The sequence below is a fragment of the Miscanthus floridulus genome, chromosome 15 (assembly GCF_019320115.1).
Source record: "Miscanthus floridulus cultivar M001 chromosome 15, ASM1932011v1, whole genome shotgun sequence".
NCBI classification, from domain to species: Eukaryota; Viridiplantae; Streptophyta; class Magnoliopsida; order Poales; family Poaceae; genus Miscanthus; species Miscanthus floridulus.
This window is the reverse complement of record NC_089594.1, coordinates 66,381,209-66,397,314: the sequence shown is the minus strand read 5'-3', so window position 1 is coordinate 66,397,314 and position 16,106 is coordinate 66,381,209.

Here is a 16,106-nt window from a genome sequence, read left to right as displayed (position 1 = left end):
GTTCTGCACATTTTCATGAGATGGTCATAAAATAACTTTTGTTCCTTATAAAATGTCCTACAACTTTGCTTAAGGGTGCACAGCCATGTAAACAATCTAAGCTGTACTTTTTAAACAGTCAAACAAAAGAGCTCTAGGGGTCAACACTAGTCAAACCATTACTTGAAAGCATAATTAGGCAATATGGTCAACATGAACATTGTTCCTAATGACATTCTAAGTGTAGCTAAATTGTTTAAGAGGACATTTGACACACATTTGCATAGACCACACATGAGCACACACAAATGCTAGCATAAAATCAAGCAATTCAAATAGAAACACATATGAAATGATAACATTCATCATGGTATGATTCTTATGAATGAGATGATGATGCACATGCTCATGTGATGCAAGTGTTTTAATGCAACCATAACACTGAGGTGTTACACTACGGCCTGTCCCAGCATTGGTGCTCCCACGACCTGACCTCGGGTTCATCTATAAATAGATAGGAACCCACCGCTAGGGATAAGGACCCAAATTAGGAACAAAAGATCAGAGAATTGATAGGGCTTCATAAGTTGTGGAATGATAAGACTTTTCTTTAAGAGTAGAAGCATTTCTTTTTATTTATTAACCTATCATATTAACTACCCAAAAATTATACGTGAAGGGGAGTTTAGCTTCAACAAGATTCTCTTTTTATGATGCATGCATCGACCTATTCGTTGACTCAAGCCAGAATATTGTGGCATTCGCATAAAATTTTGGCATAGCGCACACTCACTTCCCGTACACTAACAATTCTTACACAACATAAGTTAGTGTACCTGCAGAAATTGATTAGATAAAATCGGTGCCACTATCCTGGATAGACCATAATGCTAGGGCTTATGCTAGCTTACGTAAATTTATCGCATCCTATTTTTCATAAATCTTTTGTTGGTCAAATTTTAGGTTTTTGAAAAGAGTTCTTAAACCTGTATACTCATTATTGGCTCTGATACCACCTATGGTGGAATCGCCAGGAATAACACACTTTCGGAGGCGCTTATCTTCCACTAGACACTAAGCTCCCCGAAAGTGGACTATACCGGACAGTTTCGTCGAGCACACCCTAAGGGAGAACTCGAAACAATCCACGTTTTACATCTAGAATCAAATAATGAGTCTGAGCTTACAATACTTAGTCCATTTCATACAACCTAGAGTCTTGAAAATTATTTATTAAAATACCAGAGTTCAGAGTGCGATAATTAAACAGCGGAAATGTAATAATCATCTAGCAAAAATGATACACAGATCCATCTATGCCCACCAGAAGAATCCTCCACACAGGAGCTAACTCCTCAAGCTGCACCTACAACAGGGTAAAATAAACCTGAGTATACAATTTACTTGCAAGACTTACCCGACTAGTGGGAATAGTTTCCCGACTCGCAAGGAACATGATAGGCAATATGGTCTCCTATTTTCTTTTGTTTGCAAAAAAGCATTACTAAAAGTACGTCCTTAGGGTCAAGTTTTATTAGCAGTCATGATTACTTAATTAGCTACCATTCTTGGTAAGCACCTGTTCTACTTTCCATAAAGGGTTGAGCAATCAGAACCATTTCACCATCTTTCATCTTCTAGTTTTTACTATAGTGCTAGACCATAGCCAAGTCATACCATCTTATGGAAACGGTTATTCATGAACCAATGTATCCTAGCTGGGTACCCCAAAGCACATGCCTTACTTGTACCCCAAGCACAAACAAGACCCACCCACTCCACTTTTGTCGAGGGGTCCAGGTCCCCGTCCAAACATGGACTCCAAGCCCCACACTTGAGACCTGGTCTCAGCATGGTTCTTAGACCTCCACATTTCCCCACCTCTAATCAGTCGGTCTGGAAAGAGCCAGAACCCACGACAAGAGCGCAATGAGCCTTCCTGCTTCTATAAGCAAGTATGTGCTCAGGATAATCAGTTTGTGACCTAACTACCATCCACAGCAATGGATGGTCCTCAATCTACATGGGCAGGGAAAATAGTGTAACCAAGCTAAGCCCTGTGGCCACAGGACATAACTTGTTACACCCACCAATAACCCATGCTATATCCCTGCCCGGTCTCCATTTTCTCTTCATCATTTTTATTATGAAAGTAATAATAATCACCTATTGTGAGTAACGGCAGGTTACTCACGCTACTTACAACCTAAGCATAGCAGCTACTCAAACCTACACTAGTAGGACTCTTAGGATATATATATATATGCATGTGGTTTCCATAGGATTCCTATAATGTAAATGCACATCACATATATTTATGATGATTATAAAAAATAAGGGTTATGCACCGGGGCTTGCCTTGGGCAGGAGCTGAGTCAGTCAGTGGTGGCTCTAGGACCTCCTCCTGCATGAGAAATCTCCTCCTCATACTCCTCAATGATCTCCTCGAACTTGGGCTCGTCGGTGGTCATGATCTCCGCCAACTCGTTCTCTATATGCATGCGATGATGATGATGCAACAATTTAGTATTTAGGCAACATCAACTCTTAAAATAAGAATACACATGTTAAGCTACTAAGCTAGCTCTAATGACTAAGATACTAAGCTAACAATCATCTTCATCAAGCAAGATATTGAGTTCAACTAACAAGCACCTAGTTTCGCAATTCAATGGTATGGCTTTATTTCTATTAAAGATTTAATGTATATTTAAACATAGAACATTTAACTACACTAATGTTTTGTCTAGTCTAAGACTACAAAAATTATAGTGAACGTATAATAATACAATGAAGCTACTATAAAAATTTCAGGATTAAAGCTATCACCAATTTGCCACAAAAATTCCTACAATAATTACCTTAATAATATTAAGCACTTTCAAATGATTTAATAGTCTTTAGTATCAACATGGATATGTATGAACTAACAACACTATCAGGTAGACAATAATTTTAGGAACCTAACAAAATTAGTTTCACAATTTTTGGACACCTATACAAATTTATATTAATTATACAAATCTAGCTCAGAAAATTAAAATAGAAAGCTATTACCTATTTCAAAGAAAAAGAAAAAAATGAAACCGATCTCGCGGCCCACAAACACACGGACCACACATGTTGGCTGGCCCATCAATGCAGCTCAAGAGGGAAACCCGTGCGGGTGTGACTCTTTTGCAAAAGAGACCCTAATCTTTTTTGAAACTATGTCGCCATCCGTTTACTAATTCTATCTCTCTCTGACCTCTTCACTTAACCCCCTTGCCTTCCTCTAGTTTCCCCACACACACCCCTGGCTAACCCATGCATGGCGGCGTGGCGAGCATTTGCATTGGGTGGCTACGTCGTCCACCAGAGGCTCACATAGGCCCATCGGTCAGGCCGACCTCCAACTACGGCCTAAACGCCTACGCTAAGTGGCAACACAGGGCGGCGAGACTCGCTGGAGCAAGTTGCGGCGATGCGTGACCATCTGCGAGGGTGGCGTGACTGTTGTGGCGATCCAGGGCACCTAAGGACCTAACCGGCTAGCAAGCGAGCACTAGGGACTTACCACGGGTTCAACTGGTGTGGTGGTTGTAGCGGAGGAGGTCGGGATGGGCTGGCCACGTGCACGTGATGAGCTTAAAGTCGAGCCATGGTAGACATGGCTGCATCAGCGGTGCTAGAAAGGTAGTAGCGGTTCTGTTGGCACACGCAAGGTGGAGAGGGAGTCAAGGCGAGGCTAGTGGTGTAGATGAATTGGCTATGGGTGGTTCGATGGGGAACTGCCATCTGCTTTTGACGCACACGGCTTTATCGGCCTAGTGGCGAGGAAACACCAAAATTGAAGCTTGGATGGGCTCAGTCCATAGCAATGTGGGGTCAAGTGGCTAGGTGACTTGATGGCAAACCCCACAACACGATGAATCATCTCGAGATGGTCTCTCCCTGATGGATTTAATGTCATGTCCCAGCCAGCCATGGAAGCAGAGAGAGAGAGGTCGGTGGGGCTTAGCTTGACCTCATCTTGGCGAGACGTGGCCGACACGATCTGGGAGACATGCATGCAGACACTACGGACTAAACGCATTCGTCCATGACCAGGCATGGCCTGTGCTGCCACAGTGCCATAAATGGCAAGACTACGGTGAGCCCCACCATGTGCGCATAGCAGTGGCAGGCATTGGATCGGGCCAGTAGCAGCGCGGATGTGTAGGGGGTGCGGATGCGATGGCGAGGTGACGGCACTGGTAGTAGCTACACCACAATGCGGGGTAGAGGAAGCAGTGCGGCAGGAGTGGCGCGGCAGCCAGCAATACCACACGGCTAGGTGAGCAGCAGCAGCGGCTCTACACGGCAGTGGCCAGTGGTGGCCTAGCCTAGCCAAGCCATGGTCTACCAAGGGCGACCCTAGCATGGCAATGCAGCCCCACGCGCATGGCCCAGCCGGGATGACCATGGCAAGCACTACACATGGTGACCGCGCACACAGACCGAGCAGGTGATGTGCATGAATTTTAAAGTGTCAATAACAACTAGAGCTAAACCACCTTCACTATGCTAAAGCGGGCATATCATACTACCAACATGTGCTAAAACATGACACCACTGCCTAGCTAAATTTCACAGAATTAATTCGCTAATATAGTGTCATCACCCTATTTTCAAACTTGAAAATCTTCTAAGTCTTGAGCTGGATTTAGTTTCAGGTTTCATTTTTAGGCCATTTGAAATATTTGCTAGCAATGCTCTTTTTTTATAGCAAGAGTTGGATTGTCATCTACAAAGTTTTTACTTCAAACCTTATTTAGGTGTCACACAGATGTTCTATAATACTTTTGCTTAATAAAAATTGGTTTTCAACCCTACTTGATATACAAGAGCTATTGAATCAACTTTCATTTAAAATTTTTATTAGTCATTTTAGGTTACAAGAAATTGATCTGCACACTTTGTCACATGCTTTATCACATAAACATGATGCTCATGACACGGTTTAGTGGTTTGTTTAGGGTGTAACACCAAGGGTGTTACAAGGGGAAGGACTGGTTTATATAGGCCAGAGCATCAATTCTAGGCCCTCGGATCAAACTGACTTGAAAGAACAGCATAGATGCAATCTAGGTGGTGGTGGAGAACCGACATAAGAAGCTAGAGGCTAACCAGTGGGCCTAGGGGCTGGCCAGCCTATAGGTGGGTCCGGCTGGCCCCACCTGGCATTCTCTCATGCCCCGCTTCGGTGGAGTGCCTTCGGGAACCTTCTGGTGCTGTTCTCATTGCGGATAATTGCAATTTAATTTGACAATTTGATCCTCCTTGACGGTTTTCTGAATATACCCTGCTGAAACACAGATTCACTGAAACTTGTGAAAATTGTTAGTTTAAACCCCTAAGTCTATGTTGGTGATCAATTTTCATGCCCTTTTACAAGTTATGTTGATGGTTCATGATAGAGGATAACTACCTTTAAGAAGGACCACCAACAAACTCTCCCACACTTAACCCTTTGCTCATCCTCGAGCAAAGTTGGAGATTAAATTAATTATGAGCATAACGTCCTAAGATATATGGCTTAATTGAAAGTTATTCCAACACATTCTTTACACATGTGGGATTTGTGGCATTAGCTAACATGTTTCTTTGGGTTGTTGAAAAGCAGAATAGTTCTCAAAACAAAGTCATCATCCCAATTTCACATTTTAGCACTTGGAGTTTTGATAGTTTTTCTCAAACAAAAGCATAGTTCACTTTATACTCCTCAAATCACTCAGTGGTGTATAAATCCTTACCAAGGCATAGCAATGTTTTGCCTTCTTTTGTTTTCTCCTACTTCTAAAAAGGTTTACGTGGAGCTTTAGGTAGGGATAAACAAAGTTGCTTACTTGTATTGCATATGTTGTAAAGTCAAATCGAGGATCCAAGGAGAGAAGTGCCATATTTTTAGATCAAGATGTGTATGTGTGTGTAAAAAGGTAAACTAAAACTATACTCCTTTGGTAGATATGATCTCTCTTATAACTTATTGTTTTGAAACATGGCTATCTTTCTTCATTTTTCAATACATGAGCCTTCATGTGCTCATCATTTTTTTCTTTTGTAATTGGACCTTCATGTGTCCATATTTTTTTAATTTTTGCATAGCCCATGTCTCTTCTTCTAAACCACATATTTAGAGAGAGATATTTATCTTTTTAGAACATGGAATATTTGCCTAACAAACACATTTTTTGTCTACTCAAGCGTAGGAGCAGAGTTTTTAGTGGATCTAAATGGAAGCATGTTTTTGCGTACTCCCAGTGTAGGAGCAGTATGTATATGTAGGGGTATGTGATCTTGATCTTGGGAGCATGATAAATTTCTCAACAAGGGTCAACAAGACTTGATCAAACTCAACACAATAAGCAGCATATGTGGAAGGCTTGAAACTTGCTAGATGTTAAATTTGGCCTTGGTAGGAATTGCTCACCAAATGAGGAGTATGTGATACTGTGGTTTTATAACATTTTTATCAAAATAAATTCTCCAAGTGCTTTGAATGGAAATGGTAGGATTTCTAAGTCTGAACTATATCACACCTCACAACAACTTAGTCAACATGATTGTCCTATTAGAATGTTTTCCCACAGGCATAAGTGTATGTATATGGAACAAACTTTATGCAAGCTTCTATCTTAAAGATGTTATGAACATGTCACTTTTGGAATTCTGAATGAAGTGTGGTTCATAAAATTGCATGGTGGTGGGGCAACATTTGTTTTGCATTTTTAATTTGTTCAATTTGAAATTTCAAAATTGTTGGAGAGTTTGAAGGTGGCGTTGCACAAACCACCGTTGAAGAGGAGTTGAGTTAGAGGTGGTTTGGCTAAACCAGAGGCTCAGCCAATCCTCTCTTGAGCACTTTGTTCTGTCCTTCTGCATGTTGGATCAGTCGATGTTTGTGCAACGTGTTGGAGGGAGATCTTGAATGTGTGTTCGTCATGCTTGAGAGATCTCCCCCACACTTATTGTTGTACCTGCTTTTTATTTAACAAAGAAAAAAAAATAGACAGACAAGGGCTCTACCAGTTGAAACATTGGGGAGCCTTAATTTTATTATAATTATTATTACTTTTACTTTTGTTGTTTATTATTACTATTATTATTATTATTATTATTTTATTTATTTTATTTTATGTGTTCACCCAACTTTTTATCATTTAGCATAAACAAGGCTAAGGTAAAGTTTGCAAAAATAAACATAGCCTTAATTTATCTCCATAATTGATTACCTCTATTGTTTATGAAAGTAATACTCCAAAGTTCATTGACCAAAATTAAACACCATGTCTAAGTTTGATTAAAGAAGGTCATTTTAACCTAAGCACCATGCTTAATTCAGAAAGGCCTATGGGTCTACCACACTGGCCTACGTGACAACACCCAAACCAGAGCATATGACACAAACCAGGAAGGCATGAACTTTGAATGAGTAAAATCATATGGAGACAAATATGAGTAAGGGAGTTAGTGAACTTTTTATTTACCTTTGCACACTTGAGTATTCTTACCAGCAACGTTTGTAGATGGGAGCTTTGAAGTTGCTACAGCGGCAGCTTGTATATGGTCCATCTCAGGTTATCACCAAGGTAAGGCCACACACACAACTAGTGTGTATGGACCATGGGCCTTAGTGATAGCAAAGGTCTATAAGAGGAGAATGCCCCTTCTCTCTCTTCTTCTTTTTCTCCTCTTTTTTTCTTTTTTTCATCATTCATTTTTTAATAATAATTTTTTTATAGCAAGGTAGAGCTATCATCATTTTTTTCTTTTTAACCTAAGATGACCTTTGGTGTGGATGGAACTTTGTAGCGAGATTTTCACCACCCTCCCCCACAATTGGACTTTTATGTAAAAGTCAAGTGTGCAATGTCGGGGGTCTCCCTTTGAGTGTGTTCCATCACCAAAGAACATCGACGTGTATGGTTGATGCAGCTCCTCATGTTCTCAAGCATTGTACGTCCCTTCTTCTTCTTGATCTCTTCCTGAAAAGGTTAGTAACCAAGAATACCCCAAGGTGCATACTAACTTGAAAACCTGATCTTGCTTTTATTGAAGGAGAAAGGTTTTTTATGATAATCATATATAAATATATATTATTTTTTTATGATAGTCTAGGGTAGCTCCCAACTAGTGCTTGATTTACGGTCTTAAGCCTGACCAGTGGGAACTTCGTCCGACAGCTATCAATGGTAGTGTAGTCCCCTAGCTTCACCACTAGGCATTTAGAATTATCACTCAAGCTGCAAAGTTAGTGCCACAATGCCACTATGAGATTTGTAATATTTGTGATAAATGAAAGCATCAACCACCATCCTCCTAAAAAGCTTAGAAACGAGGATTGATGGGTGGTTGTGTTCCTCATAGGGGCATGGGGTACTAAGCAACAAGTCCATGGCACAGAAGTTTTCTTTCCCAAGGGGTATATCATGTAGGATCTCGACCATCATTGAGAACAATGTTTGGATGACCAGAGGGACATGGCTTGGGTTCGAGTGAGGGTGGTGATGAATGTTCTATTTCACATGAAAGTTCATGTGAAATGAACGAGGATAGGAATTTCACCTCCTGAAACGGGTCATTGCTGAGATGATGCTCTGCCATTGGACTTTCTAGGTGAGAGATAGGACTGGCTGGAGTAGTTTCCCATACTTCTCATCAATGCCCCCATCGGAAGGTTTTTCTTTGAAAAGTTTGTCTAAATGGTGCTTATGACAAGATCAAACTCAAGGATGGCAAAGATATGGAAATCTATGAAAACCTCGATTTTGTTTATTTCAATTGGCACGGCCCTAATAATCCCACAACACTCAATGATGAGTACTGATAGGATTTTGAAGAGCTTGTTGGTCAAAACTAGCGGCATGTTTCCCAAAAGATTTTTTGCCAGAAACTCTGACATGATACTAGTCCTAACTATAAGGTTATGCAGGGCTTCTATGTTTGTTCCCCTTAATGAACAAGGCATGGCCATGGAATGTGAAAGGATCTAAATTGCTTCGGAAGAACATTTCACTTCCATTAACCATTCCTTTGACAGTTTCACTCTAGGAGAAACTTTGGGAGGACGTGTATGCTTTTCATGCCAAAAGAGTTTCGAGGTATTGCCATAATCCTCAAATTTGATAGGGAACTCTGAAGGATGAATTACTCTTTCCTTTGGTGTTCGCGGTTAGGTTGAGGGCTCAAGAGTTGAATCTAAGAATGCTAAAGGTTTGGTCTCGACTGATGAGGACTCCTCAACACTCGATGTGACTTTTGCCTAGAGGGGTTTTATGATGGAAGAAGTGTGATTGGCTATGAAGTGCTTAAGGAATGTCACTTGTTCCATCATGGTTTTATACATAAATCTACCTACGGCGGTCATGTCGAGGCACATGTAAGCTTCTATGTCGATACCCAAACAAAAGAGTCACAACAATATGCTATCAGGTAAAGACAAGTCTAGGCCGGCGTGTATTAACACTAAAAACCTAGCCTAGGCTGCACCTATAGACTCCTTCTCATTCTGCTCGAAATCAAGGATTGCCCTTAGTAGAGAGACGATATAGGACATGGAAAAAATGCAAGACAAAATTTATCTCTAAGTTCATCCCAGCCCATTCGTACTTTCTACGGCGTGTGTGTACCATTGCTTCACCTTGCCCTTGAGAGAGAAGGAAAACAATTTCCACCTTAGTGTTTCTTGTGTCATGCCTAAAATGCTCAGGCATGAACACATTTCCTCAAACTCTTACAGGTGTTGGCAAGGGTTTTCATTGTCATGCCTTGAGAGGGGTTGTGCCCAAACCATGGCTATCAAGCCACAGTGTAGTTCATAGCTAGAATGAAAGGTTGGTTTTGGTGGTGGCTCACAAAACTCCCCCTTTGAAGTGGAAGGGTTTGGATTTTGAGTAGGCTTCATGATAAAAGGGATAGAAGAAATATTTTTGTTTTTATAAAAGAAAAGATAAAAGATACAGATACGAGGATGAACTAGGTTTGAATAAAATAGCAACCATTCCCTAGCAATGGCACTAGAAAGCTTGTTGGTATTTCTTAACCCATACAGAAAGATTCTGCAAACGCACAGAATTACCGTTGTAGCTTTCAACCGAAAGTATTTAGGGTATCGTATTTCCATAGGGAACGGAGGTATTTCTTCTAGCTAATTCATCCAAGGACAACATAAGGGTAAATCTGGAAAGGGTAGATATGGATTCCTATGGCTTTTGGTCTAAGAACAGGTAAACTCTACTACTACTTGCTTACTTCGAGCACCGGAGATCACCTGGTCTGCCAAGCGATGCTGGCCTATGGCTCTGCGTCGAACCCGAACATGGGGGATTACAAGGGACGGACATGGCTATCACTAGCAGCCACCTACCCCTCAACCATGGGGAACGAGGCAAATGAAGGTAGCCTCTAGCCTAGACAAAATGTTTACGCTATCGACTACTACTCTAGCGTTGCGCATGGTTATTCATCTTTATCAGGGCCCTCTACTAGAGTATCTACCATGGGGATGGACGATGAACCCACAAACAAGTAAGAATAAAGCTTAACTAATCAAGAGACTCTATGCCAAAAGAATTGTGAACACTTACTAAAGGAAGAACCCATTGAGGTACAATTGTTCATCGAGGTACAACCTCAAGGAGACACCAACAAGCCTGGTGCTTCCCCATACTCTTGCTCACATCTCTCCCTAACGAAGTGTACTAGCTATCTAGGGCCTAAGCCCTTGGAGTGAAGCTCAAGTGTGGTGCTATTGATCCTTGGTGTGTTGTTTTGTGGGAGAGCTCCACCCCCTTACTTATACTAGTTGGTGGTCGGTTTGGGTGAGATAAAATAGGAAACCATCTTGAACCGACCCCAGGTGCATTGATGGCACCACCTGCGCAAGGTGGGGCCAAGAGGTGGGGGGGGCAGTGTGCCTGCACCCTAGGTGTGACTATACCAGGGCTAGCCCACCTTAGCACCGCCTTCGCGCTGTGGGCTGCTGGCAAGGCTAGGATCATTCTCACGTCGGTGCTCAGCCTAGAGGTGGAAATGCGCTTTGCGTGATTGTGTATTCTTGGTCATATTTTCATGCTTTTCATATAAGTCACCCTGCAAAAGACAACTCACCAAAACTTGTGGAACTTGTGAGTTGTAAGCCCTAATTCTAAGTTTGGTGTCCATTTGTGTAGATTTTGTGTGAGAGTTGGCGGTTGAAAGTATGAGTTAAGGACCACCAACACTAATGAGGCTCACAAAAATTCAGATCATGTTGCTTAACGGGTCTCAAAGAAAAACATGATGCCCTTAGTGTCTGTTAACAAACGACCTATGTTTGGTCACCCTTAAATCAACTGGCATAGTGACGCGCGAGTGATGGAGGTGCATCTACCCTGTCCTCATCATTGCACTATGGCCATGACTTAATGATGCGCAACCACTAACTATATGCCAAAATACGTCGGGAACAGACTTCTCGAGTACAGCAGTGTTCTCACCCTAACATGGCGCCAATGCCCTAATATGGCGCCAATGGACGTCCTAGAAGCCACGCTTCCAGTTATCGGGTGCCAGCACCCGAGCGTGACATTGACAATGTCCCGAGGGCTACGCCCAAGAAACTATGTTTCTCGATATAAGGTGTACCACATGAGCCAGACACTTACAGCCATCGGGGAACTATGTTCCTTGATGTATGGCGTACCGTCGCCCCACTCGACTCTTGAAGAAGATTCTCGCTACCCAAGAAATGCTCTTAGTACTCGAACGGCAACATACTCGCTCCACAAATGCTTGGGTATATCCAGTTGCACTGCTCGAAACTTCAGCAACCCGAAGGTGCTCACTGATACTTATAGTATACAAAACTTGTAGGGGGATCGCGACGTCCTGAGGGCTAGAGCTACATGCTAGTTTATCCTTAAATCCTATGGGGCTACTATCATATATAGGACAAGGGTACCTACACCGCCCGTATATGTGACCGTCACCAAGCTGTTAGCCCAGTAACCACTGAGGTGAAGGCCCATAAGGGCTAACAGGATCAACCAACATAGAGGTCAAGGCAAGCCAAGGTAGGTGAATCTAGATGATAGCTAGGATCAATCTGTTACGTATATCATGTAACGGACTAGGAACTCAATCTCCTAACCCGATCGCCCTCTCTATAACCCTACCTCTCCTACCTATATAAAGGAAGGTAGGGACCTTGTGGTAGAACCACCCCAATTATATGGCCCACATGTGCCTATCATTGTCTTAAAGACCTCTGACTACTGCACACGAGAGCTAGATAATTCAGGTAGTTTGTCGGGTGTCCTCGGGGGAACCCCGAATCATCCACATTTTACAACTCATACAGGATCAACATGGAGTTACCACAACAATACAACATTTGGTACAAATATAACTTACATCAGAGTGCATAAGATTTACAATAGTAGCATACAAAACATGTCTAAGTCAAACCTTAACTTAAGTTCAAATGTGAGTAGAATTGCGGAAGCGACTTAGGTAAAGCATCTATGGTAGGGGAGACATCCAGATCATGTCGAGCCCACCGACATGACCTCGATTAGCAGCCCAAGTTAGATCCTACAACTAGGTTAACAAACCCTGAGTACTTGAGGGTACTCAACAAGTCTTACCCAACTAAAAGAAAAGACTCCAAGGTTATGCAGGCTTAAGGAAAGTTTGAAGCAAGAATTACTTTTGTAGAAAAGCTTACTATAAGTGGATCCTTACTTTTAATGTTTTAGCTTTGTATTAAGTCATTAGGGTATATAGTTTGCACCTGATCTAAATCAAGCACTTCTTTAATCCCAAATCCACAAGTAACCATGTTCCATTGATTAACTATGATGTAGAGCAGAGAATCGAGTCTTCTTCTCGGCGAAGCAATGGTGATTCGAATCGATTGGCCCAGCTGAGGTTTCCTTACCACACGACATATGCAAGTCTAGGCCCAGACCCAAACCTACATATATCAACCCTCACTCAGATCCTCCAAAATGTGAATAGGCCTGTGCAACCCGAGAGCACAGTACTCCACCTCCCTGTGCCACTCCTAGTGGATTCACAGGATGTGTACACACTACTCTCACCATCTCCCACGCCCAATGCACAGTTGTCTTTTCACATAATGGAATAGCCGAGGTATTAGGCTTACCAGAGTATGTGGCCAGTACTACAAGGTCTCGACTCACAACAAGTCTACAATGGTACAGTCCTTAATCAACATAGGTGGGATGAGCACGACCAGGCGAACTTGTCTGCCCAACACTTACCTTAACATCAATTCTCGTCCGGTCTCAATTTAAATATTATGATTTGTCATGGTATTCACAACCTATAACCAGAGTTGAGAAGAGCAAGGTAAGCCTATTTCTCTCGAACGATGAAACCATCATCCGACTTCTATCGAAGTCTAAGCATTAAGAGGTATCGACCTATCCAAACTAGCAGGGTATAACTAAGGATACCCGTATATCAAGGTAATCATGTAGCAACGGTATTCAACCAACTCCTAATTTACTTAATGCATATTTCACAAGACTTAAAGTGTAATAAAGATTTGTGAATACTAGAGAATGGTTTATGCTCCGGGGCTTGCCTACGTTGTAGAGAAGGTTAGATTCCACAGAAGGATCTAGAAGTTAGATTTGGCACCAACACCACTAGTGGATGAACCTTCTCCAAAACCTGATCAACATGAACCCTCTCACTCTCGTACACTACATGTAATAAATGATGCTTGCTTGACATGATGGAATGCATGACATGATGCATGATGAAAGACACACAAGTGCATAACAGAACTTAAACTAATCTAAGAAAGTTGGATACAACTTTTCTTCGCGGTACAACTAAGGTTATTACTCGTAAAGCACTTTTATTTATTTAACTAACAAATGTGATTAGTGGTTATCATGAAAGCAACACTTACCACATTATACTAGTCAAGCAAGGCAAGGTATTTAACTAACATTACAAAAGTTCAAACATGAGGGCAAGCAAGGATCATTACATGCCTTAATCACATGCATTCACTAATTAATTATTTGAGTAAACCATTTTATTTATTAACTAACAAGTTAATTAGTTATCTACCATGAAAAGGGAGGAGACAAACATGGTCCAATAAGAAATTAACATTTATCTTAACTCATGATCATTATAAGGGATTCGTAAAGCTAAACTAAATATTTAATAAAACTATTTTAATAATTAAGTAAACAAGTTGATTATAACATATCAAGGAAAGAAATCAAGTTGCCAAGGAACAGCAGGGGTTTAGTGTTCCAAGGTCTATAACCAGCTCCAAAATACACCAAAGTCATTTTATGATTTATACTAACTATTTTGGTAATTATTAATTAATAAATAAAGCATATACTTAAGTGGATAAATTAAAATTATCAAAACAGTACCATAATTTTTATGAAGATGGGTCTAAGCATTTAAAGCATACACAAAAAGTTTCATGATTAAAAGATAATTGTTTTAGCCTATAAAAATCATGGAAGTGCATTTATTAATTAGAAAAGGTAATTTTTAAGCATACAAATTTACTGAAAATGACCAATTCATATTTTTCCTAGGTAGAGTACACAATAACAAGCATACACAAAAATTGTCATAATTTTATAACCTCTAATTATTTAGTTATGAATAAAACACGAAACTGCACTTTTATTATTTTCTGGAAAAGATAAAATCGTTTTCCATCGCTGAAACCTTTTCTCACCCAGCCCCAGCCAGCCATAGAGACTGACCAGCGGTGCCAGGGTCAGCGCATAGTGCCACTCAGTCTTCACCGCGGTACACGGCCGTTTGACCGGCGGGTGTTCACCGGCGGCGACCTTGCCGGCGGCGAGACCAACCCTTCAGCACTTCCCACTCTCTCGCGCACACGCTGGCGGTGCTAGTTGAGTCTCTAGCGCACGGCAGCGCACACGACGGTGATCATGGCGGCTCGGCGGCACTCCGACGAGGCGAAGGCGGCTGATGGTGAGGCTACTGATGACGGGGAGACCACCAACACGTTCCCAAGACCTACCGGACCTACTCATGGTGATGGTTGCGCTAACTAGGGTTTGGCTTGAGCTCGGCTGCAGCCATGGTGGCAAGCCAGAGCTCCGACAGCGTGGCTACGCCCAACGGTGAGCTCTCCGGCGATGCAAAGGCCACCAGCATACTCAACTCTCTCTTGCGCACACACCCGAGGGGTATGTCGAGTGCGCGCGGCTTTGCTACTCACGCGACAGCGGCCGTGGTGGCTCGGCAAGGTAGAGCACGCCGGCGCGGCGGTGCTCCGACAATGAGGGCACGGTAAAGCTTAAACGGACAACTAGGTTAGCTTCAGGAGATCACCGCGTCTTTGGTGCTCCTGCTGGTTGAGACGGAGGCGAGGCGGAGCTGCACGGTCGTCGGTGACGTGAACTCACGTCGCGGTGGCGTTCCAGAACGTCTGGAGTTCTACAACTAAAATGGAGGAGCCGATGAGCATCAGGACATCAGGGCGGAGCTAGTACGTGAAATGGCTCAGTGAGAGACTCACCGGAGCAACCTGGCCACGGTGAGGTGGTCACGGCGGTGCTCTATGAACATCGAGGAGGAAGATGGCATCGCGCGGGTAGCTCATACAGGTAGAGCTAGCGTGGGCTGGCTCAGTAGAAGCACAAGGTTGTGGAGGAGCTGTGGGCAAGATGAATTGAGCTAGGATGCAAAGGCGGCAGCTAATTCCACCGGCGGGTGGTGTCACGGAACCGACCAATTTATAAGAATACAAGTATAATGGCAATCCGCAAGCGGTCACACTGTCATACTTGAACCCATATAAACCCGGTAGTCCGTCGAGTACCACGACGGGTCTCGATAAACGATTTACAACAACCAAGATCGTACAGGATTCAACATACATGCCACATATTACATACGGTTCGCAGATACTTTTCATCATCAGAGTACGAATAAAAAGTTATTACAAACTGAGTTTGGTAAACAAAGCGGAAGCAAATAAGTTCGAAGATAAAGTTTCCAACATAGTTTGATACAGTGCCAAGCCAGATCACGGTCCACAAAAGCAAAGATAGAAATTACTAGAGAAGTCGGCCCAGGGCTTACTC